Source organism: Drosophila gunungcola, unplaced genomic scaffold (genome assembly GCF_025200985.1).
Source record: "Drosophila gunungcola strain Sukarami unplaced genomic scaffold, Dgunungcola_SK_2 000086F, whole genome shotgun sequence".
NCBI classification, from domain to species: Eukaryota; Metazoa; Arthropoda; class Insecta; order Diptera; family Drosophilidae; genus Drosophila; species Drosophila gunungcola.
In genome coordinates this window covers 113,331-137,421 of record NW_026453248.1, presented here as the reverse complement: position 1 = coordinate 137,421, position 24,091 = coordinate 113,331, and the positions used below count along the sequence as shown (strand labels likewise).

At 37.7% G+C, this 24,091-nt stretch overlaps 1 protein-coding gene across 1 annotated transcript in view; it reads left to right on the top strand.

The window, feature by feature from the left end:
* The first annotated feature begins 755 nt into the window (after nucleotides 1–755).
* Nucleotides 756–24,091, top strand: part of LOC128264945 (uncharacterized) — an 88,669-nt gene continuing 65,333 nt past the window's right edge. Inside the window, exons 1-2 of the mRNA XM_053000672.1 lie at nucleotides 756–915; nucleotides 1,808–1,990. The gene's annotated coding sequence lies outside the window, so the exon portion shown is untranslated. The remainder of the gene's footprint in view (nucleotides 916–1,807; nucleotides 1,991–24,091) is intronic.

The window sequence follows — 24,091 nt, the reverse complement described above, 5'->3', positions numbered from 1 at the left end:
TAAAATATATTTAATAACACTAAATATTTGTTAGTTTTTATTCAACAATCTCATAATTGCTTTGAACTTGTATTAACTGTTGTTTTGAGCTCTACTTGAATTTTGAGAGCAAAGTGGATTAAAGAAAGAGCGTAAGAGCCTTTCAACGGAACTATTCCAATTAGTTTCCATGCGCACATCGCTTTTTTTGTGCCTTCCTTCTTTTAGTTCGTTTTAAAACTCGGGCGCGTGCGCATTAAAAATTAGATTTCAGGAGAGACCAGCGGAAAAAGGCTTTTATCTATTTATACATATATATTCGGGCGTGTGATAATTACATGCACACCAACTGCTGTTCAATGGAATATAAAAAAAAGCATGGGTAATTATTTATTTTAAACTTCTGGGTAATGTAAGTTGTGAAAAAGTTTGCATAGTTTACTTCAAAACTGTTAAATAGAAAATTGAGTTTGTTTGCTGAATTTAATTATGCAGAAGCGTAAAAATTATTTTCTCGGAGCCTATGAAAATACTGAATGGAAAATTTAAATATTTTTGATAAGTTTAAATATTTGAATGTTCGAAATGGTACTTGATGAAATCTCCCCTGAGTTTCCGAGTCCAGTCCGGTGTTTTCGTCGTGTCTGTTCGTGTTTGGCCGTGTTCGGTCGTGTTCGTGCACGTCGAAGCCAGCGTCGCTGTCGCCGCTCAGCCGACGGCGCTGCCGACGCGTTGCGTGCTTTGGCAAACGTAACGGCACATTCTGCGGAAGCTTTCGGCGCGTGCAACATCCAAACATCCAGTAGGCGTTCAGCCTCCGAGCGGATAACACTGCGTTGTTGTAGTTCTTGGAGTCCCAGCGATACGATTACACACCACCCACTAAAACACACACTCATTAAACAAAATACCAGAGGAGAAACCTTACTAAATACCGTTGGCATTCAAGTTAAAAAAAAAAACACAAATTAGTGCGTGACAATAAAAAAAACAGCAAAATTGCAAATTTTTTTAAAACTTTTTTTGAGTTTGTTCCACGTTTAAAACAAAATACAATAAAGTGTCTGACAATAAATAAACGAGAGAAATTTTTTGAAAATGTTCTAAATAATTGTACTTGAACCATTGCGTTAATATAAAAATTTTGATTATTTGTGTGACCCTCTTTTTAAATACTTTTTGTCCTATTTATTAAAATGTCCTGGAACAACGTTTCTTTTTCTTTTTTAAGCATTCTCGGCCAATTTCAAACTGCATTGAATGTTAAATAAATTATTAACTGTGTGATCGTTTTTAATTTTTTTTTTCATTCACTTTTTAAATGTTTAAAGCTAAAGTAAATATAAAACGAATCGTTGTTTATTGAAATTAAACTTCTGTGTGCCTTTCGTGTTATTTTTACCTTAACCTTTAGTTCGAAAATAATTTAATCGAACAATGTAAAGAATCCTTGTTTGTTTTGCATTATTCGCATTACATTTTTATGATTGCTGCCCAATAAAAAAATAAAAAAGATGAGTGAAATCTTTTTTTAACTTTCTTTTTTTATTGGTATTTCGTTTGGAAAATAGTTTTTGTGTTTGTGTTTGGAATGTGTTTTTTTCGGTACAACGAGGTATTTTGGCATCGAACGCCGACGGGCGTTTTACAGCAACAACAATCAACAATCGTGGACTTCCTGGGCGCGCAACTTTTGTTTTGAAATTCTATATAGTTCTATATATATATATAGCGATCTCTATCGCACACGCACACACATGCTCCCTCACACCCCCATTAAAACCCAATGTTTGTTGTTTTTTTTCGGTTATTGTTGTGACTTTGGCAGAGACACCAGATAAAAGACAACATCAAGCTGAATACGGATTGAAAATTCGAAAAAAAAAACCTAAATTTAAATTGAAACAAAGCAAGCGAAACGTTTTTGAAAAGCGAAGCGGAAAAGGAGAAAATCCAAGGTAAACAACAAAAACAACAACAACGAAGTAAAAGGCCTTCGAAACGATAGAAGGTAAGTGAAATTGCAAATGGAACTTGATTGTAAAGAATATCGCGCATACTCAGCGTTTCAGGTGGTGATTTTGAAACTAAAGTTTTGGCAAGAGAATTTTTAAATAATTTCACTGGTTGTCTTTGCAAAGGGAAAGTGCTGGTAGAACTTTCTTCAATAACAGTTTCTGATGTTTTTGCAAAAAAATTACGCATACGTAACAAATTCAGTTTTATTTATTTATTTATTACGTATACGAAAAGTTTATGGTTTTGATTTGTTTAATAAAAGAAAAAAAAAGTTTGCTTTTTCTTTGGCATTAAACATAACAGACGCTTTAATAATTAATTTAAAACGGTAAAGTTTGTTGGACAAATAGACTTTTATCAAATGCATAAATACCTTTTATTTGACAATTACATAATTATAATTTAATAGGAAATAAATACAGTTTTAATGAAAAAGACATTCGAAAGAGATAAAAATATAACAAGAAAAGAATAAATCCCTGAAGGGACTTCATGCTGAAATCTTTTAAACCGCAACCTTGGTTTTCACATTTTTTTTTTTAACGGCCCTTCAGTATTTTTCTTTTGCCTTTTGTTTGTCCGATGCTTTCTTAATGGTTTTTCTTGGGCTTTGTGTGCCATCATCGAACACACTGTTTACAATTCGATTTTGCATTCTTTTGCCATTCCCATTTCTCACTTACTTCTTTCCCAATTTTTTCGGAACTTGTCTTCACATTAATTGTTCGTTGATGTTTGTTCTCTCATTCTCCAACTGGTTTTTCCCTTGGCCGCTTCCTGTGATTAAATGGAAATAGAGATTTTCTGGAGTAATGCATTGTATTCTTTTCTTTCTTTTTTCTGTCCGTGTACTTTAAATTTTCATTCACTGCGTGGCGAATCAAAGTTGGCAACTGTGCGTATGATTAATATCTCAAAATATGCGCCAGATTGTTGAGCGAATTATCAAAAGAAAACGTTGTGAGGGGGAGAAAAGCGAAGGGGGGAGGCCTCATCCACTGGGCACTGGGGTTATTGGAAATGTTTTTTCCTTAATTATTGGCCAAACGGCATTAAATTTTCAAGTATTTACTAAAGCTTAACAAAACACAAACAGAGGCGAACACATTTTCCTCGATTTTTCACTAAATAAATGTGTGTGTATCTTTGGCTTGTACATAAGATTATCGAGTACTGGAGGCATTTGGCAATCGGCAGCTGTTCGATCTGTATCTGTATCAATAAAATGCCGTCTCTCTCTTTCTTTCGATTTATTCTCTCTGATTTTCTCATTATTTACTTGTCCGGATTTCGCTAAATGAATTGATTATAAAGCCCATATGGGGGTTGGCACATGTCTACACACATATTTTTATGCACATATCTAAACAATTAGCAAAGAGTTTTTTTTATAACTTTATTCGGCGGAGCTTTTCTTGGTTTCTTTTTTTTTTTGGTTTTTCTTTCAGTAAATTGAATTTACGCTAATTGTAATTGTGAATGTAAATGTAATGCGCGAACATCAAGCAAGATCTGAAAAACAAGCACATATGAACCTGGGCACACACATTAACATACATACATATGTGAGTATATAGAAAATCTGGACGGAATGAACATACGGACGGACAGCTAGACAGTTGGACGGACATGTAAACAGAGGCAAGCCAAAGGTAACAAATGGCTTTTCAAATAAATTAGCGGGCGGCAATTGTAAACAGAGACAGGCGGAGAAAGAGCAGCATATATATAGAGAAAGAAAAGGAGAGAGAGATAGACAGATAGAGTAGAGGGAGAAAGAGAGGGCTAGAGAAGATTAGAAAAAGAGGGAAACACCCTGGACACGGCCAAATGGAGAAGGAATTTTTGACCAGCGGGTTGCCCAATTAATTACTGCATTTCGCATGGCCAGAAAATGAATCGAAAATAGTTTTAATTGATTTCATTCAAAAATTGAATATTATTTTAAATTTGCCTTTGCCATCGGTCTATCATTCAAGTTAAGTAATTAATTTGGCATTTATTCGAAAAAGAGATTCAGCAACGATAAATACTGTTTACTATATACCTAAAATTCTTAATAGAATATTTATTATTTTTCCACTGAAGTGCTTATCTATTAAGAAATAAATTTTATAAGCCCAAATCTCAAAGTGATATTTGTATTTAAAATTGTTAATTGATTGAAGGAATTTGGCCTAAACATATTTATTTGTACATAAAATTGAGCTATAAATCAGTAATTAAATGCTGGAATTTGGTAATGTAATTTTAATTATTTTATTTTTAATTACTTGAATTGACATACTGAGCAATTAAGCACAATTTATACATATACCTGGAGATTTATAATGAAGTGCTGTTTAGGATTTTATGAAGTTCTTTGAAAATGAATTTATTAAAAGGTCAAGAATTCGCTAAAGCAATTTAAATGCAAGCAAAGTACCGTTTTAAACTTTAATATGATGGCAAAAAGGCATCTCATCGCAAAAGGAATATGGGTATCGAACATACATATGTGGAAAGTGGAGGGGGGCTACTATTGCTTTGGCGACCCTCGTAAAAAGGGACGGGATTGCAGCAGCTTTAACCGGTTGTGAGCGGTTTTTGAAATTTTCGTTTTTGGAAACTATCCGCATCGCATGTAGTTCACCCAGGTATTTGCATTAAGCGTCCATCGACGGCGGGCAGCGTTCATTAATTATACAATTACAGCTAGCAGTGGGTATTTAGGGGTGGGGTTGGTTGAATAGTGGATGGTGCAATTTTGGGGTGGTCGAATTTTTTTAAGGGAATAAAGGGGGGTTTGGTTTTTCATAGACAGACCTTTTGCTGATGCACATTGCTTACGGAGGAGCACTCAGCTCATTCAACTGCAAAGCAATTCGTGGAAAACCCAACAGACTATGTCTGTGTCTGTGTGTGTGTGTGTGTGTGTGTGTGTGTGTGTGTATATTGGTACTAGTGCATTAGTAAGGGCTCTTCTTCTTTTGTACTGTTTGCTGTTTGCTCAGCCCCGCGTTTGATATGCAAAATTCAGAATGTTTACCTTGAAATATGCCATGTCACTTTGCAAGCGATGCGAGTTGAATACTCGATGGAGCATATGTCAGACAGAGAAGGAGCATCAGAGGGACAGAAAGAGAGAGAGAGACAGAGAGAGAGAGAGTGAGAGAGAGAAAAATATAGAGCGAGAGAGAGGCAGCGACATTGCGAAATACTCGTGTACATTGTGCACATTATGCTCCATGACAGGTAAACTGCACAGGACTGCAAAAGGACCAACACTAAGAAAAAATCGAATTACATTTTAAATGCATATATTCGTCATTGAACTAAATTTGCAATAATTTGAAGACATATTAAACAACATTTTCTTCACAATTACAATAATAATAAATCTATTATTCATTTTATAAAACTTTCGTTTTGAGTTGAACTGTGGAACCTAAAATAAACAAAAATAAAGCTTGTGCATTTGACAGTGAAATTACTTTTCTCTCAAATGATTTAATTATTGCTATAATTGGCGACGATGCTTTATTTCTTTCTCTGTAATGTAAAGTAAGCAGGATAGGGAACGTTCATGAGCTTCAGTCGATTGGGCAGCGGTTAATGAGAAAGAGAAAGGCGGGCGGGCAATCAGGAATTGTGAGGCGTGGCAGGTTGTAGGGTTTGCCACAATGCTACATCGCCACTTTTGATGAGCTGCTCTACCCTGAATTTTGCCTTGCTGGGATATTTGGAGGTCATGTCACTGGGAGTTGCTCACTCATTACCAGATATGGCCAGCAGTTTGTTACCCGGTTACCTGTTTTCTGTTTCCAGTAATTTGTTTTCTGTTCTCTCCGCCATCTATTAACTGACACTTAAGTACGCTTTACCCAGAGATCAGCTTTTGTGCTATGCATTTGCTGTCGGGACTCTACTTGTAAACTATGGTTTTACGAGCTCTGCGGTAGGGTTCCATTGAGAGGATTTTTGGATGATGGTTTTAAGGTAGTTGTAAACTTTAAATTCTATATAATAAGTCATAAAAAAAAGAGCTGGGTAAGTTAAGGAAATATCAAGGTATGCTAAATTTAATGCCTTTAAAAAAAAGGTTCCTACAAAACTTAGCCTTTTGCATATTGTCTGCATATTGAAACTAAGTATTTTAAATAAATTTTCGCATTGGTTTTATTTGCTAATCCAATTAATTTTAAGCTTACCTTTGTAGTCACGGACTTCTAATCTTGTTTATGCAATCGTAAATAACTCTTGGCTATCTCATTAATTTTCCCTTAGACTATTACCAAATGAGTAACCCTTGGAATTAAATTGATTATAGCCATTGTTTATAGTTATGTCTTTCATTGGCAATATCCTCAAATGTTTTTTGATAAACATTTTTCTACAATTTCTAGATGAATACCAGAAGTGGTTATCTTACTTGACCTTATTATGTTAATCGAATAAGCATTTGTGAAGGATTTTAATAAGGAAGTGCTAAGTTTGTTATCAAAGTTGATGAGGAAACTTAAGTTTGTTTGCCCATATTTACATAGCTAATTCTGGCTGTGAACTCAATGTTGATTGGGTATACATGGTCATAAACGCCTGCGGCTCTTAAAGATTGCAACTATGGATATTTGCAAGTGCGGCAATCAAATACTCAGATGTCATACGTCCACTGGTATTCATCTTAGCTACACGCCATGCCCCCGGGCACTTAACCTTCGACCTGGCTGCAATCGCCGGACTGCAGGACGTCAGGCCAGACTCAGACTACATTCATTCGAAACGAACCTCCTCGATCCACATCCACCTGCCACTTCAGTACAGTTCAGTTCAGTTCAGTTCAACTTAACTCGGCTCAACTCCATTTCCGGACAACAACAACTTGTCTGGGACAAATTCAATATGGCAGCAGCATTTCTGGCTTCATATTGCAACATGCAGCTGCTCTGCACTTTTGTCATTGCATTTTCCAGGACGACTCCCCTTTGAAAATTTCCTTGAAATTACTGCAATTACATTTTCTGTTTATTTGCGGCTTCGTCTCAAACTTTTCGTTTATTTTCCTTGTCTGGAGAAACGTAATAGGCAAATGAGGCCGGGAAGTGGGTGCTGTAAAAAGAGGGTGGAAAATACGGGCCAAAACGGAGCTGCGGAGGTGGGCGTTTTGTTAACCGCGAATACATTTTAATTAGCAGCTAAAATATTCAAACTGAAAATTGCCCTTTGCCTGGAGGGCAACAAAGCACCCAGAACTCCCTTTTCCGCCGCCTCTAAACACCCAAAACAAGCATACCTCAGCCCCCCCACCCCACCTCATCTTACCACCCACTTACCTGTGCTTGTGTTTGTTTTTGTGTGAGCACCCAGCTCCAAAAAGTTTGCCAGCCTCAGCAGCAACAGCTTTCATACACGTAGAAAAAACACAAACCCATAACCTACAAATTTACACTTCTATTTAAATATACAATTTAATGGCATATTTATAATGTCTATGTATGTATATTGATCAATATTTGCCACAAAATTGGCCAGAACTGATTTAAAACTGGTTTGGCTTATTCCTTTTTTTTCCCAAAAACCTTTTTTTACGTGCATTCCCCTTGAAAATGGCTATGAATTTTACAGTTCAGAGCGAGAGATAGAGAGAGAAAGAAAGGCCGAGTTTTGGGCAACTTCTCTCTAAATACTTGTTAAAATATGTCAGCAAAAGTTGAAGGGACAGAACAGAAATGTTATATATATTCACTCGTGCATATATATGCAATAATAATTATCATAAACATCATTTTTAAAGACTGTCTGCAGCTTAAGGTTTATTTTATTTTTTTTTGGCCACTGGCAGCGAGGGAAATGAACAAAATGAAAAGAGATTGTGAAATTTTTAAGTCGTCGACTGCGGCTGCTCATGAATTTTAATTCGAAAGTCTTCAGATTGCGAAAACTTTGCACCTTTTACAGAAAGGTAATAAAAGTGGGATGATCAAAGAAGCGTTCGAAACTCGGCAAATTCCGATGGCACAACTGCGGTGAAGTGGGCGCTGTCTTTCGGTGTCAAATATGCTAATTAATTTTATCTGCTGTGCAATGAATAAGTGACAACAATTACATGTAGCCCATTCATCCGCCTCATAATATTCAGCACATACACACACGAACGAAAATGATATGGCAACAATGCCAGCGACAATCGACATTGAGCTCATAAAATATGATTAATTATACAGATGTGAGCAAAGAACACGTATAAATGAGACGACTGTAGGGCAGGAGTGAAGGGGAAATGGGTAAAATGTTTTATGTGTGACTTAATCTGGCAAATCAAAAACGACATTGCGTATACGTAATATTTTGAAAAGGTAAAATGCTTAAATAAAGTAGGGAATGTTGCAATAAAAATAACTGGTTTGTTAAAAATGTATTGAAATCATTGATGTATGGCACCAAAAGCAATTCACATATTTACTCATACGTACATTACTCATCACATACTCTTTAATACGTATACGTTATATTCTTTGTTGCTAAATGGTTGAGCACTGCGTATACCTAGAAAACATCAAAAAATCTTCTCTTTAGCAAATTGAAAACTATTTGAAATCAAGAAAATCAATGTAATACCTTAATTCTGTAACGCCTTTGGGAAACTCATTATTCGTTTAATATTCTTCCATTGACCGTGGAAAACTTTTTTTAAAATGTGTGTTGTTTTTTTCTTTTTTGGCAATGCTCAAATGAAATTTCCAAAATTTGCTGCTCAACTTTGTGGTCGACAAAAACGGATTGCTCTTATGCCATGAAATTCGAAGCCTTGGTCAAAAAATTCACAAACACACAGGGACATTAGCGCTGGTTAAAACTGCCAAAAACAAAAAAAAAAAAAAGAAAAGGATAACAGTAAAGTTTGCTACGCAAAAGGGGTTTTTTTTTAAGAGGGCGGGCAGAAAGCAAAAGTTCCGACAACAAATAACCACAAGTGGATGCCGCAGCTGGCCAAGCCGTTACTTCTTTTTTAGATTTTTTTTTTTTGGTTTTCGTTTTTCCTTTCCAAGCCATATCGCACACCCTTTCCCGCCATCCTTTTGATCGCCCCTTAGTCACCATTTTTTTGGAAGCTTTTTGTTGCTTCTGTTGGTTTTCTGTTTTTGCGGTAACAGTTGTCAAAATATGGTTAGGACATGAAGTGAATTGAATGCGAGCGTATTTCATTCCCGTGGAATCCGGGGGAAAAAAGTGCAAATAAAAAACAAACGTGTGTGTGGTGGACAAATGGGCGGAAAAGTCCTGAGTTTCTTCTCACGAGGTTCATGACTTATTGAATCAAACTTTCACTTGGCTGAAGTTCTCTGTGTCTGCCATTTGGGAAGTTATTAAAGTGAAATTTTGTTGGGTTTCAATAAACAGGAGTTTCCGTTTTGGGATATGAAATTTGGAAAGTTTAAGTTTCGAGTAAAATGAAATTCATACGTTCTATAATAGCACAACAATAATAATATGCCGAACAGATAAAAAGAGAGATAATCGGTCACATATTCTTTACTTTTTTGTGGATTTAAGGACCGCACTCCACTTCTTTTGAAGTACTGCTGATCCAGTAAACCAAATCTAAATCGTTTTACGAATCACACCAAAATAAAAAGAAAATTATTTTCATTGATTGGAATTGATGGGCAGCACGACGAGCTCTAGGATAGTTAAGGCGTATCGAAGGGAAATTTGCGACACACACTCAATCACAATCACAAACACCTTCACCCACTCGCACACACACACACGCACACCAGTCCAATTACCCACACACATATACACACACACAAGCAGTGCGATTCAATTTCCGTTGTCAGATGCTGTCTTCATTTTGGCATTCGGTTTTGTTTTGACTGTGAAATCTTTTGTGGGCCAACTGTTGCCATGTGTATAGATTCTCACACTAAACACTCAAAAAAACTATGATTTTTATTGCTCAGAGTAAAATCATAAATTTGTTTTTAAAGTAAATGTGATATTTCACAGAGGAAAAAGGAAAACATTTTTACCACATAATTAAAGAATAGATAAATATTATTGGTAATTGATATTATTGAAGTACCAAGTAGATACAAATTTTAAAATATTTGACTTTAAATTATATTTTTCTATTTAAATTTTCTTTTTAAATTTTTGTCCAATTGTTATTAAATAATTAAATATTTAAATTTATATAAATGTTAGTTAAAATTTTTATTATCTATTTACATGTAGATTTTACAGTAGCAGGTCCAAATGTGATTGTTAGATTAGATTTTTTCTGTGTATTCCGTGTGTGTGTATATATGCAGTTCCCCTTATGCATGTGGTCCTTGGGCCACTTCGCAGCACCTCATCTTTCCATTCAGCATTCTCCTACCTACAATCACTTGCTATTTTCTTCGTCGACGAACAATTCAATTTGCCGCCGATGTCCTTTCGATAGATTTCCCCCCCGCAAAACCCTTTTGTCGCACGTCGGCAAGGTGTCCTTTTTGGGTCCAAGTGCAGTTTTCCAATTCTGTTTAAGCCCTTCGAATCTCTGGCTTTGATTTGCCCTCGCTCGGCCCTAAAATTATATTTTTGTTGTGTCTGGCATAGTTATATTTTCTACTCTTTCTCATTTGCAAGCTTTTTTCTCTTGGCATTGATTGCTGTAGTATAAGTTGTTGTTGTTTATTACCTGTGCATTTCCAAGTGTTTTGTTTATGGAGATTTTTTTGAGGGGGCTTTATTCTTATGATGCTGTAAATTATTCGCTGTCTGTCGATGGGCAAACTCATAAATAACAAATTTTAAGGCACGTGAGGCAAAGTGTGGAATCGAATGATAGAAAATGGGGCATGGGATTGTGAAAAATTGCACAAATGTCAAAGGAAATTTACCTTTTAATAGTTTGGTTTCTCTTTTATATATTTGATTTGTGTTTTTCTTTACTTTAAATGAGTAATAAGGGAATTTATTCCTATTTCGAAGATGTATACGAAAACCTTAAGATGTGAGTTCTGAATAAAAAGAATAAGTTTTTAAAATTCAATGATTGCCTTTACACACTAATGTTGGCCAATATTTTTCCAAATGCAATCAACATTGTTTTAACTTATTTTTCTATTCTTGCTGTTCCAAACGTATAAACGTCAATTTAATTATATTTATTCTTTGCATCTCTTGCGTGACCTGTTTTTCCTATTCCCCATTCATTGCTGGCTTTTAAATTTCCCCTTGTAATTTTGCCCTAAATGTCTGTCTCGCTTTCAGCAATATTTACCCATCCCATTACGTTTCTCCTATTACCCGGGAGAATACAATTTCCAACGCAAACAGCAAATGCGAACAACAATTGTAATTGGGCATTAACATAAGCAGGCACCCGCAGAATGAGGGCCTCAAACCACCCAAAAAACACCCAAAACACCCACATCCAGCCAGCAATTCCCAATGTTAAACATCAGCGATGAATCCTCCAGTGAAACGTGAACTTGTACTGGGAACCCGAACCCAAGCCCAAGCCCAAACTCAAACCATCCCATTCAAGGATCCGTATCAAAGCTCCCTCAGCTCCCATTTGAATGTTTCCATTTCAGGGCGTCAATTTATTGAATTTTAATTAATTTTATTGCCCGGCATTGTCGTAAAGCCCTTAATGATAGCATCGCTTGCCACCTCGACACAGTGGAGCCAGCGAAATGGAGGGTTTTATTTTATTACCAAGGTATTAGCCAAGCAATATACTCAAGGTTTAAGGTTCGAAGAGATTATTAAAAAAAGGAAACAGTAGATTGGCACTTCATTTAAGGCTTTCTGCAAACGTTTTTTTTTTTTTCACACTTTATATTTTCTACATCTTGCAAGGTCACAGTAAGCAACTAATAATACGTTGATTTAAAAATCGAAAGCAACCCATTTCATCTACCTTAGCGAGACGATACTGTGTTTTAGTCGAATTTTATACAAATGCTGAAATAATGGAAACTGCGTTTGACGGTCCAACATAAAAACAAATGTGCCAGGAGGGTCAGTGGGTGTCTCGTGGTGTTGGGCTGTACTTTGACCCACCCTTTTAGGCAGATGTCAAGGCCAGAGCAATTGTAGACGCAGCTCATTATGCCAAGCAGATGCCACTTGGCATACATTTGGCATGGAGATGAATCTCTGACACTCTGCTGGCACCAAAAACACTCGGGGTCAGGTGCAAGGTCCTTCCCCCGAAAGGGTAAGGGGTGGGTAAATAGGTGGGTCAGTGGGTGGTGGTGAACTCAATTTGTTGGCTTTTGCGTGGCCAATTAACACGCAGCAATCAACAAACAAACGGCGAATAAAAGGAAACTTAATCTGTCCCAACAAAGTCAACCGTTATAAAAATGGCAGTTATAACCCAAAGGATCGGATAGGTTGAGAAAAAAGCTATAACGTAGCATAAATAGCAACACGTCGCCGTTTTGCATGACTAACGGTCATTCCAACGAGTCGCCGGCACTTCAATCACTTCATCATATTATGGCATCAAAGGCAATACCCCCCTCAGCCCCAAAAAAGGGTCCTAAAATGGGGGCAAGAATACGCTAAATGGCAGCGGGAATGGTGGTGCCTCTAGGCATCCCAACGGCCAAGAAAAGAGACCCCATGAATGGGCCCCTTTTATTGCATTGCCAACATGAAAATAACGAATAAAAATTGAGTGGATTGCCCAAGGACTTGGGAGGAGGAGGAGAAGGAAGGCCTTGTGGCAGGGGGGTTAACGAGGTGAGGCAGTTGAAAGCGGGTTAAGAGACAAGGGCCTGGGATAACGCCAAGGTGGTTGGGAAATGGCCACCACAAATCCACCGCCATCTAACTCCAGTAATTGAGGAGCCGGGCCTACGGATAGCGGATTAGAGCAAAATCCTTGGGATGAGATGCAAACAGTTGGATTTAGTTAAAGATTGAAGGAAGAATGGATGAGTGGATGGATCTCACTGTAGGAGGTGAAAAATAAATACTAGCCGAGTGTTAAGGGTAATGCCCAAGGCAAATAGGTTGGGCATTATTTGGATGGGCTGAATAAAGAAGCTTAATGGGAGAAACTCAAAACAAAGAAGGAAAAGGCTATTAAATAAAAGAGAAAGATACATAAACCTTAAACTGGGAATTATCCTTTGTTTCTGCAGAAAAGGAACAAGAGCTGTCTGAAAAGGTTCTTTATTTGGGCTACAGTTTAATTGAAGGTTGAAAAATATTTAAATTTTGATTAAAAGCTAATGTAAAAGCTTTTTTATTTCATTAATTTGAGTAGTAAATTATCAAAAATTATGAAAATAAAAAAACTTGTAGCAGTAAATTTCTTTTGTGACATGGCATGTTAAGGTGGTTTTCCCTTTGACACACCTCAACTTAATATCTTTTCCATTAATCAATTTGTTTTGTCCCGGAGCCGTTTAATCAGTTTATTTTCCACAAATTATATTCAGTTCATTGCACCATTGCCATCCCATGTCCCTTTGAATTTAGAACCAGTTTCTGTTTTTCTTTTTTTTTTAGTGCCAAGTCCCTGGGAAAATTGCATTTGTCGTCGGCCATTGCAAACAGTTTCATTCCGCCTTTCGTTTTGGCTGTGTCCTGCGTCCAAGAATGCCATGGGCTTCCGGCATTTGGCACTCGTTTCTAGACTTGCATCAACTTCCGCTCCATTCCGTTCCGGCCACCTCCCACCTCCCACCTCCTACCCCTCAAACCTTCTACTTTCTACCCCCTTTTAGCCCACTTTCATTCCACCTCTCACTTTGCAGTGGACATGCCGGCAATTTACGCGAATTTCCGCTTGACGGAAATGCACAAAGTGAAAGCAGTCAAGGCAGGCGAAAGGAAAAAGCAAAACAACGACAACTTGAGCCTGTCATCACATGGGCAACAGTTTGCCGGTCCCCCCTTTCACCTTTCTCCTGGCCAGCTTGCCAATCGGTTTATTCTATTAGTTTCACTCGGGCAATCGGGGCCATATCGATAAGGTAAATTGAGTCTGTCGCTGCACTCTCTCAATTGGAATTTCTGAACAGTCGTGATGTAGTGGAAATCCTTGAGGGATTGCAGCCGAAAATAGAATCGAAATGGTTCAATTTGCTGTAAATCGGAAAACATACATCTCTCTGGCTTTGGTGTTGATTAGTTTATTGGTAAATGCTAGTGGGTTTGTTCTAGTTTGCGTTTTAGCATAAGGAATCCCCCCCGGTAACCTTAAAACTTTTATTAAAATACGAAATGTTTAAATGTTTGTTTTTTGTTTTAACACATAATCCACAAATCCATAATAAAACATAATATCCCAAAGAAGTCAACAAAAAGGGAATCAAAATCCAATAACTGATTATAATTGCAAAATATAGTTAGCTGTTATTCATGTTATCTAGAATTCGAATGTAAATTTAAAAGTTAATTTAATGTTATTAAATACAGATTTAATCTTAATTCATAATCCTGAATCCAGGTCAAAGTCGAATCTAATCTTTGATAATTTTTCCGACTGATGGACTTATCGCCCATCAACAGAGGCGAATCAAAACTCCAATTGAATGGAGAATCATGCATAAGAGGCAATCAATTATTTCCACATTATGCCATAATTATATGTACATACATGTATGCCGTTGGTGGTAAACGCCTTTTGTGTGTCGAGTTGACCGTTTATTAGCGTTCAGCTGAGAAGTATGCTACGCAAATTGGCCAAGTGGCGCCGCACGTGAGGTCAAAGCCAGGTAAATTGGATGGTGGATGGTCAAAATAGCCAGAAAAGTCGAGTGGGGTTGTTCAAATTGTTCGCGGCTAATGAGAGAGTGTTGCAAACCCACTCCAAATAACCGGTAAAAATAAAGCCAGTGAAGGGAAACAAAACTATCCGAAAGTAATCCGCTGAAGTAGTTTTTCAGTTTCCGCCCTTTTCCCCCCTTCTTTCCCCCACCCACATAAAGGGGAGGTTGAAAAAGGGAAAGAACTGCCAAGATTAGTTTCACAGCTTACAGCAATTTGTTGTGAGTACAACAGCAGCAACAAAAAGTTGCTCATATTGCGCTAAGAAGAGTACACAGAAAAAAATTATATAAAAATCTTATTTTTTCTACAAACAAAAACTGGAAGTAAAACTTTTTAATCCAGTCCTATAAGAAAGCCGCTTAAAATGTAAAAACCTAATTTTTAATACCCAATAATCGAAAATTAAACAACAAACAATTGTAGATATACCACTAAAAAATCCGTCAGAATAAAAGCAAAATAAAAAAGGAAACAAAAAAAATTTAGACCAGTTTTTCCTTACAAGTTTGAAATATAATTTACAGTTGGCACAAATAAAAACCTAAATAAAGTAATAAGCATCTTGAGTTGTAATCAAAATTCCATTGTTTCTGTCTCCTTGAAATTGGGAATGTCGGGTGCAAGTTTTACTATCATACTAAGAATTTGTAGTTTTCATTACAAAATACTTGCATTTTTTTCAAGCACACACCATTTTTTCTCTCTAGCAAGCAGAAGCGTAGAACCAAAGCTAAAGCCGAAAGCCAAAAGCAGCAAACGTCGTCGTCAACATTTGGCTTAGCTGAGTTTCTGTCGCAGCGGGGGGCGTGGCAGGAAGGGGGAGCGGGGAGAAGGGAAAGGGGAAAGGGGGCCTGAGAACTACTGTAACAGTAATACTTTAAGCCTTTACGCAGACTACAACCAGCAGGAGAGTTTCGTTCTGGGTAACGCGACCACAGTGGCAACCGCAAAATGCAATGATCGCCCCGTCACAGTGCTTCAAAGTTCATTACTTAGTGAAGTGTACTAAGTTAAATAGCGTCCAAGTTAACAGTGAAATTTTTGGGGATTAAAAACCACATTTTGGGTTTGTTAGTGGTTAATAAACTGAGTTAGTTCTCTTACATTTGGTTTAAAAATAAAGCATCTTCTAAACCTAAATAAAGTTGGGAAAACGTTTCTTAGTTATTTTTCAGTTTTGTATATAATTTATATTGATTTTAAAGTGCAAGTTTTTTCATATAGTATAAAATTTAAACGTTGGGCACAAATTAAGTAAAATCTTTAAATAGTTTTTCCTGGTATTTTGCTTATTTCATTCACTGTGCTAGTATGGACTAGTGCTGTTTTCAGTTGCTGCTGTTCTATTTTTATGCGACGTTGGCTAAACACTAAAAGTAGGCAAACAAACAGTGAGCCAGGGGCGTCCAACGAGGGGGGTCCATGAAATCACCGAGGGGGAATTAAGGGGGTTAGAAGGCAAGGGAGCAACCGCAACAAAAACAAAAGCAACAAGGAGATGGCATAAAAAGGATTTACCAAACTGAAACTGAAACTGAACTGTGCGGCGTCTTAGCAACTTTGTTGCGCGTGAGACGGGCAGAAAATTCTGGCATACATCTGTTCGGATGCTGCTACATGTGTTTGTTTCAAAGAGGGGTGGTTGATGAAGGGATAAATGGAGATTGCGGGAAGGGAATGATAAAAAGAAGAAAGCACCTGCTGCCCGAGAACGTTCCACAGTTTTCGCGTTTCGTTTTGGCCACTTGCCGTGTGCACTAATCACATTTGGGGGCCAATCGCACAATTCCGACTTCGGACTCGTTCTCGCTGTCTGCCTCTTGTTTTTCCACTCCATAGTCAACATTCTTTTTGTCTCACCACACTTGGAAAAATATTATCTTAAATACCAGATTAAACAAAGATTTGATTTTAATATCACCGTTTCATTTTCATGCAGGCTACAAATATTAATAGTTTCATTATTTTTAAGAGACTAAAATATTCCTTTTTCTAAGGCCCCACGTTGGGCGCCATAAACTTGAATCTTATGTATTTGACTGGATTCTTTTTGAGAAAATATATTTACACCGATCTAATACTTTTACCAGTGATTCAATAATATAAACATATTGATTAAAAAGCACTTAGAAAATAAGTGAGAAACTCATGATCCTCCCAACGCAAATAAATCACGATCATGATAACAACTTGCTTACAATTAGTAATAATTTGTCTTTAAGATATATGACTAGTTTTTGAATAAATGTAATATAAGTTAAAGGCAATGTTAGTTTTTCGCTCAGTGCTGGCCGACCCGCATAGTTTCAGCAACTTGTTAGACATGCGCTTCCGCTTACGTTGTTTCCGCTTCCGTTTCCCTCTGCCAACCGCAGTTGCCACTTCATTTTTTTCCTTCCCAGTTCTTGTTGCTTCTCCGCCAGCGACTCCTTCTCCTCCTGCTCCATCTCCCTTCTCTGGGCAGGATTTATGTGTGTCAGATTTTCATGGACACGCTGGCTAAAGAAAAAAGGGGGGGGAGGTGGGACGTGGGGCCGGGATGGTGAAAAAAGTGGCATCCCAGCAGCCACATGTGCGCTATAATTCAAACTTAACGGTGCTGCCAGAGTCGAGTGACTTGCAGCACCTGTGCTCGCAGATCGGGTGGGGATTAGAGCCCGGCCAAAAGATGATTCCGGGCCAAATATGTTGCCACGATTTATTCTTTTCCCTTGGCCAGCGGCGCGGCAATGGGCATAATTTGCTTAAATATTCATCTCTTGGGAGGACTTCAACGGCGTTCGGAGATTAAATTTACTTAAGCTAATCATAATGCACTGCTTGCACATTGGGGAACTGCTTACGGCAAGCAGTTTTCGGTGCTTGTCAGAAATATATATTGTTTTTAAGAAGAAACAAGTGGTCAAGAATTTGGGCAAATATTTAATACAAATTATTATAGTTTTGAGAAAAATAGTAATCATGATGCCAATGGTTTGGGGTCACCCCACTGTTAGATAATTACAATACAAACACTTAAAGTTATACCATTTTGAGTTCGGTTTTCAAATGGTAAAGTCATGGTCGCGCAAGTGCCTATTTTGGGTAACCATTTTTCTGAAATTTCATGTGGTTTATAAAAATGTTTTTCCTTTTTTCGCTTAAGTAGGTATTAATTAAATATTACAAAAAGAATTTCGCAACATTTTAAGCTTATTAGTCATTTCGCCCCTGCGATTTTTCACATACTTTTGGACGCCACTTGAAAGGGGTTTATGTTTGCGTTATTATGAGTTTGCATACCCAAAATTCTTGGGAAGCGGAAAAAGAATGTCTGTGTGTTTAAGAAAATTGTGAAATAAAATCCAGTTTGAATTCCGCGTGGTAAGCGCTGCAAAGCGCGCAACTTTTGTCCGTGCTACTGAATTAAACCCGACCGTTAAAAATTAAATAACAAGAAGAAAGAAAAAATGAAATGCAAGGCGACTTACGGCGACAATTAAAATTAAAAAAGGAAAGCAAAGAATATTTTGATTAAGTGCTGTCTGTCGCCGTCAGAGGGCGCTGCAGAGGCGGGGCGGGAAGAGGGCGTGGCGGGCGTTCTCTATGGGCGTGGCCAAACAAAGGGCGACGGCAATTAATTTATGAGGCCCACTCAACTTTTACAAACACCCAGTCATATTAATTAATTACTGCGATTTCTTTTATTGCGTTTGCTTTGTTTTTTGCTCTCGCCATTTTTTTTTCCGCTTTTCCTGCCCCGCCCCCAATGCTCCTCCTCCCAAAACCGCCACGCCCCCTTTTCCATCATCCGTTGATTTATGACCGTCGACTGCGCTGCTCTCAGCGTATTTACAGCTTATTACAAAACGGTAACAATAACAACATGGTGCGGGGGTGGTTGGAAAAAGGGGTGGTGAGGGGCCGAGAACGGGGGCAAATGGGCGGAAATTGTGGGTCAGCTGGCTGTGAATTTTTCCCGCGGAGGTCGCGGATACATTTTCCCCCGTTGTCATTTCCGTTTTGTTTTGCTTTTGAGTACGCGACAATCACAGATTGGTGGTGTATATCCATTAAGCTTTACTCTCAAAAACAAAACTTAATTTGGTTGTAGTATTAGTAGTATTTTTTTTTTCATTAATGTAATTTTTTAAGTTAATTACAATATTTAAAAATTTAATTTGACTTTATTTTTATAATCAAATATAAATAAATAAGAAATCTATAAAATATGTATATTATATATAAAATATATTGTGTATTATTAATATCAATATATTTTTCAAAAGATTAAGATACATTTACTATCGATAGGACTCAATAAAAAAAAACATAAAATGTTCTTATCGTTCTTAAGTCAACGTTTTGCCGATATAAGAGGTATCTTTTGGTCTCGAAACTGTGAAAATGTAGCTCCCAACTTGTTTCTTTTTGTTCATCTGCCTTGCTATTTTTCCCACAATGCGCTTTGTGTGCACGTGGCGCGCCTTCGAGTGTCCATTGTCCTGCCAGCCGCCCACTTTCACCCACTTTTCCCCCACTTTTCCCCTACTTTCGCCCACTCTCTGCTTTTCCTCCTCGCTTTTCTCTGGGGCCAATTGTCAACTGGCCAAGAACAACAAGCGAGTTGGCGAGAAGAATGGGCACGAGAGCAGAAACAACAATCAGTTAAGTTATCCTAAATAAACACATTTTCCAAGCACGCAGCGCCAGCAGTTTTTACATCCCCCTCCTGCCCCCCTCGAAAAACTGAAAGGAAAATTTGCTTATGGTCTTTGCACTAAGCAAACTGTTGCGTCGTTGGCCAAGACCGAAAAACCAAGGCTAAGACGTTGTTGTCCAGGTTTCAAATTAAACTCGAAAGAAAAACAAATTAGGCAAACGCCGGACACAAAGCATTCGCCTGATGTTTACCCACTGGGAAAATGGCAAAAATGGGAAAATGGGAAGAAAGGGAAGCTTGGATTGGGGGCAAATTAAAAGATGTCTCCAGAATGGTAATTGCTGGCCGTTCTAGAAGAAAGCCCTCTGGACTTTCTACATAATGGACTGGACGGCAAAGGGGCTTGACTTATGTCCTGGCATTTACATGGATTCCCAGACAAATTTCCACTCATTTTTCGCCACTTAAAGGGTGCTTCCACTTCTATTTGCCGCCCATCAATCATGGCCAGAGTTTGTTTTCCCTTTTTAACCCTGCACTTGGGACTTCGCACTTGAGCCACTATGCAATCAATCGATCCATCGATCGGTGGGTGCAATCAAAAGCAAACAGTCTTTAAAGAGGTAAAAGTGGAGAAATGTGGCGGCAGGTAGCTTAACGCCAGAACCGCAATGCGATTGCGAAGTGGCAGCGATTTTGTGTCATTTGCATATTTCATAAACACACTGGCTCATTGCACTCTTTTAGCCAAGTTATTGCAGTGCGTCAAGTGCAGTTATCTCTCGAATATTTATTATATGCATCAGTAGTACAGTGCGTTTTATAAATAAATATCTAAAAGTCTAAATCAATTGCTTTCGATTTCTAATCAATTTAATCGAATTCTTTTAAACAATTGTTTGTTGATTTTTAAATTATTGAAATTTAAACTCCTAAAATATTTGTTTAAAAATTTTCAAGATTTTTTATTCCAAATGCCGAGTTATATAAAGATCTATTTACAATTTTAGTGCAACAATCGATTGAGTTGGTTATTTTATAAAAATGTATCTTGAACCACATAGATACCTTAAAGTTAAAAATTTTGAAGCTATGATTGAAGACATTAAGACTGCTTTATTGCTTTGAAACGCACTTCTGACTGCATACTGCTGCTATATGTAGGTCATCATAATGTTTTAAGTTTGGTTAAAACGCTTGGAAAAACCTGGCATTTGCGTATGCAAATGAATATATCTGTGAACGTACGTATAAAACACACACTGAGCTAAACAAAAAAAAAAAAATGTTTACACTTGAAACAAAACTTTTTGGAGATGTGACCACTTTAAATATGTTGAAAAACTTTTTCAAAAGATTAAAGGTTTAAGTGGTGAAAACTTTAAGAGTCTTGCTTTTGTCTAACTTTGGTAAAAGTTGGCGTCATGGGAATTTTTTTTCTATGATTTTCCCAGCTTAAAATCTGCATAGTTTAGATTGTAGAAACATCTGTGGTTAATGAAATCGGTTTTGGAAGAAGGCGCCTTGAAAATTGATATAATAATTCACTGGAGATTTGTCATTCCTGTAAACCCTTCTCTAGCTCCGCCCATGTCCCATGTCCATGTATGTAAGGATATGCATTATATATGCAAAAAGGCCGACGGCGGCAATGAGGCCCACTGTCCACGTCCCATTGCCCACTGCCCCTTTGCCTTGTCCATCAAATGGAAATGGGGGGAGCGGGAGGGGAAGCGGGAGGGGGAGGTGGAGCGGCAGGGTTCAGGGGCAGATGAAAGGGGGGCGGTGGCGCTCTCGCACAGCCCATTTCATTTTTAATAGTTTCAGTCGACGAACGTCGTCGGCGGCATTTCATTTCATTTGCCGTTTGTTTACTTTGCAAACTGGGTCTCGTCTCTCCTGCGTCGCCCCCTTTTTTTCGCCCCGAGTTTTGCTCTGCCGCCCCTGTCTTACGTTTTCCGCAAATCAAAGAGAAAACGCAGCCAAAAAGGAAAGGAAAAAAAAGGCAACCAAACAGAAAAGTATGAAATTTGCTTTTTTGTTTTGGATTTTTTCTCACTTTTTTTGGTTTTTCTTTAACATTTATTGTTGATTTATGCGCCGCAACGTTCACTTTAAAACCAGTCAACTTTACCTTTTTGGAAGAAATTTTCTCTGGCTGGGAATAGGACAGCCCAATTATTTTTCACATGGAAATCGCCAGCTCGAGAGAAATTTTTCAGTTAAATACGAAACAGCGGGGCAGAAAAAGTACAGTACAATTACAGTAGACCTTATGTCACGATAGCACTATTTGTGCTTACGTTTAAACAAAATAAAATATGAAATTATATTTTTTTTCAAATTAAATAGTATATAGACCAAATTTTACTGGAAATTTTACAGTTTAAAGTGCTCGTCTTAATGTACGATGGTGCTCTGTATGTATGCGTGGAAAACTCACTGCGGTTTTGTTTACAGTTCGCTCAAGGCGTTAACCCAAAAACAAAAGGAAGACCTTAAAGAAGACAGTGCTGAAGAAAATAAAACAAATTGCGATGTCTGCTCGTAAACAAACAGCGGCGGCAAAGGTGACAAGTACAGGAAAATGTTGAAAATACAAAAAAAAAGAGCAAAGAGAACATTTTTAAGAAAAGCATCAGGCATCGATACGTCTTTAAAGCTGATAAAGTTGATAAGTTCTCGTCGTCATCGTTAAGTCAATGCAATGATGTCACACGAGGCGATGTGGCGTAAAATAAACAAATGACAAGCGCACACACACAGCGAACACCAGACACACACCCACACTTATAGTACTGGGGCAGACAGAAGATTTTCCCAAAGAATGCAAAACTTAAGGAGGAGAAAGGGAAAATAGGTGGAAAATAGCACATACACAAGGTCTTAGGAATTAAATGAAGCATATGGATATAGAATATCCTGCACCCTAAGCACCCTTCGCTGTGCTTTTCACGCTTCACAGCCAAGCTTCTCAACAGAAACTCAACAACTATTATCGACTGTCATTTACCTTGTGAGTAGGGTTAATTTGTGTAAAAATAAGACACGTTCTTGGGAATTTTCTTCGACGAAACGGTTAAAATAATTGATAAATGCGACATTTAAATGAATATTACATTACATTTACATAGAATACTAAAAACTAAGACCAGAGGGTCTCGAAACATCCAAAATCAAAAAATGAAAGTACTTCATATCGATAATCAATTGACCCAGGTCTCGCTGTGACCGGTTTTTCGAAATTTTATTTGAACAATTTTTGGTAAAACTTGAACCAAAAAACCAAAAAAAAGTGTTTTAAGTTTATTTTAAAATAAACAAGAAAGGAAGCAACCTTCAGTGAACATAAATTTAGTTTAATAAATTGATTTGTTGGTCACTACACCCCCATAATACAATTTTTTTATTTGTGTTTGCATAACGTAAACTAATTTTTTTTTTTGTTATTTTCATGTTTCTTTATTAAAGTGGTTGGTGAAATTTAAAGTTATTTTAGCCCGAATCGTGATCGTGTTCATTCTGATTATAATCATGGTGATGATATCGACATTTCCTCTAGTTTATCAAATGCTGATGCCAGTTGAATTATTTGTAGAAAAACAAAAGAAACTGTGCCGCAATTGTAAAAATGGAAGCAATTTCATATAGTTATTTTGAATTTAAGAAAAAAACGACTGTTTCATCAAACGAACTGTTTTGAACTAAATAGTAGATCAAACGAAATTTGAAAATTGAACACCTACCTTGCAATAAAATCAAACTTAAAGCGTATACAAAGTATCTTTGAGGACCTCGAAGGATTAGAAAGTCACACATTTGTCGCCTGCTGCACTTTGAAAGTCTGCGTGCGATTGTGTGCGATAATCCATTCATATTTTATGTCCGTCGTATGCCATAAAATCAAAGTAAAAGCCGAGTCCCCCTCTAGCCAAATCCAAAGCCAAAGACAGTGCCATGTATCCATATATATAGTACTCCTTATAGCCGTATAGATATAGACCAGCTCAAACCAAACCAGACCAGACCTCGGGCTTAAGCCAAGCATGCACATACAGTGCATTTATATATAGTCATAGTCATAGTCATAGTCTGAGGGCTGTAAAACAGGATTTGCATAGCATCCCGGACAGATTTGCATGCAGATGGCGATGGCGATGGCGGCAGTAAGTTTGACATTGTTGCTCATTGCGACCAACGAGCTGCATCTAATGCAAATGCACAAATGCGATTTATGAGTGATATTTATGGGGAGGGGGAGTGTGGAGTACGAAGGGGGTGATGGCAGAAAGGTTTGAAGTCATATCCAGTGATATCCAAACACATAGCGCCTTGTTTTTGCCCTCACACTCGAACACGCATAACTCGTATGGCAAAACAACCCCACCATGTCATCCATCATTCGGCCTGTCTGTCAGTTGGCCCATTAACGCCCCGGGAACGGGACCCTCGATCCGGGCCAGAATACTATAACCTGGCCCACGGTCATGTGATATGGCTTAGTTCAACATTTGTCTCCTGCCTTTTTGTCTGCCTGCCTGCCAGCCCTCTTTCCTGGAAATTCAATGAAAAAATATTTGATTAATTGTCCCGAAATGGGAAATGTTTACCTAGTTCTTGGTTTCGTTTACCAATGGCTTACGCACTGAAAGGACTGGATTAACACTTGATAAACCTTCGAACAGT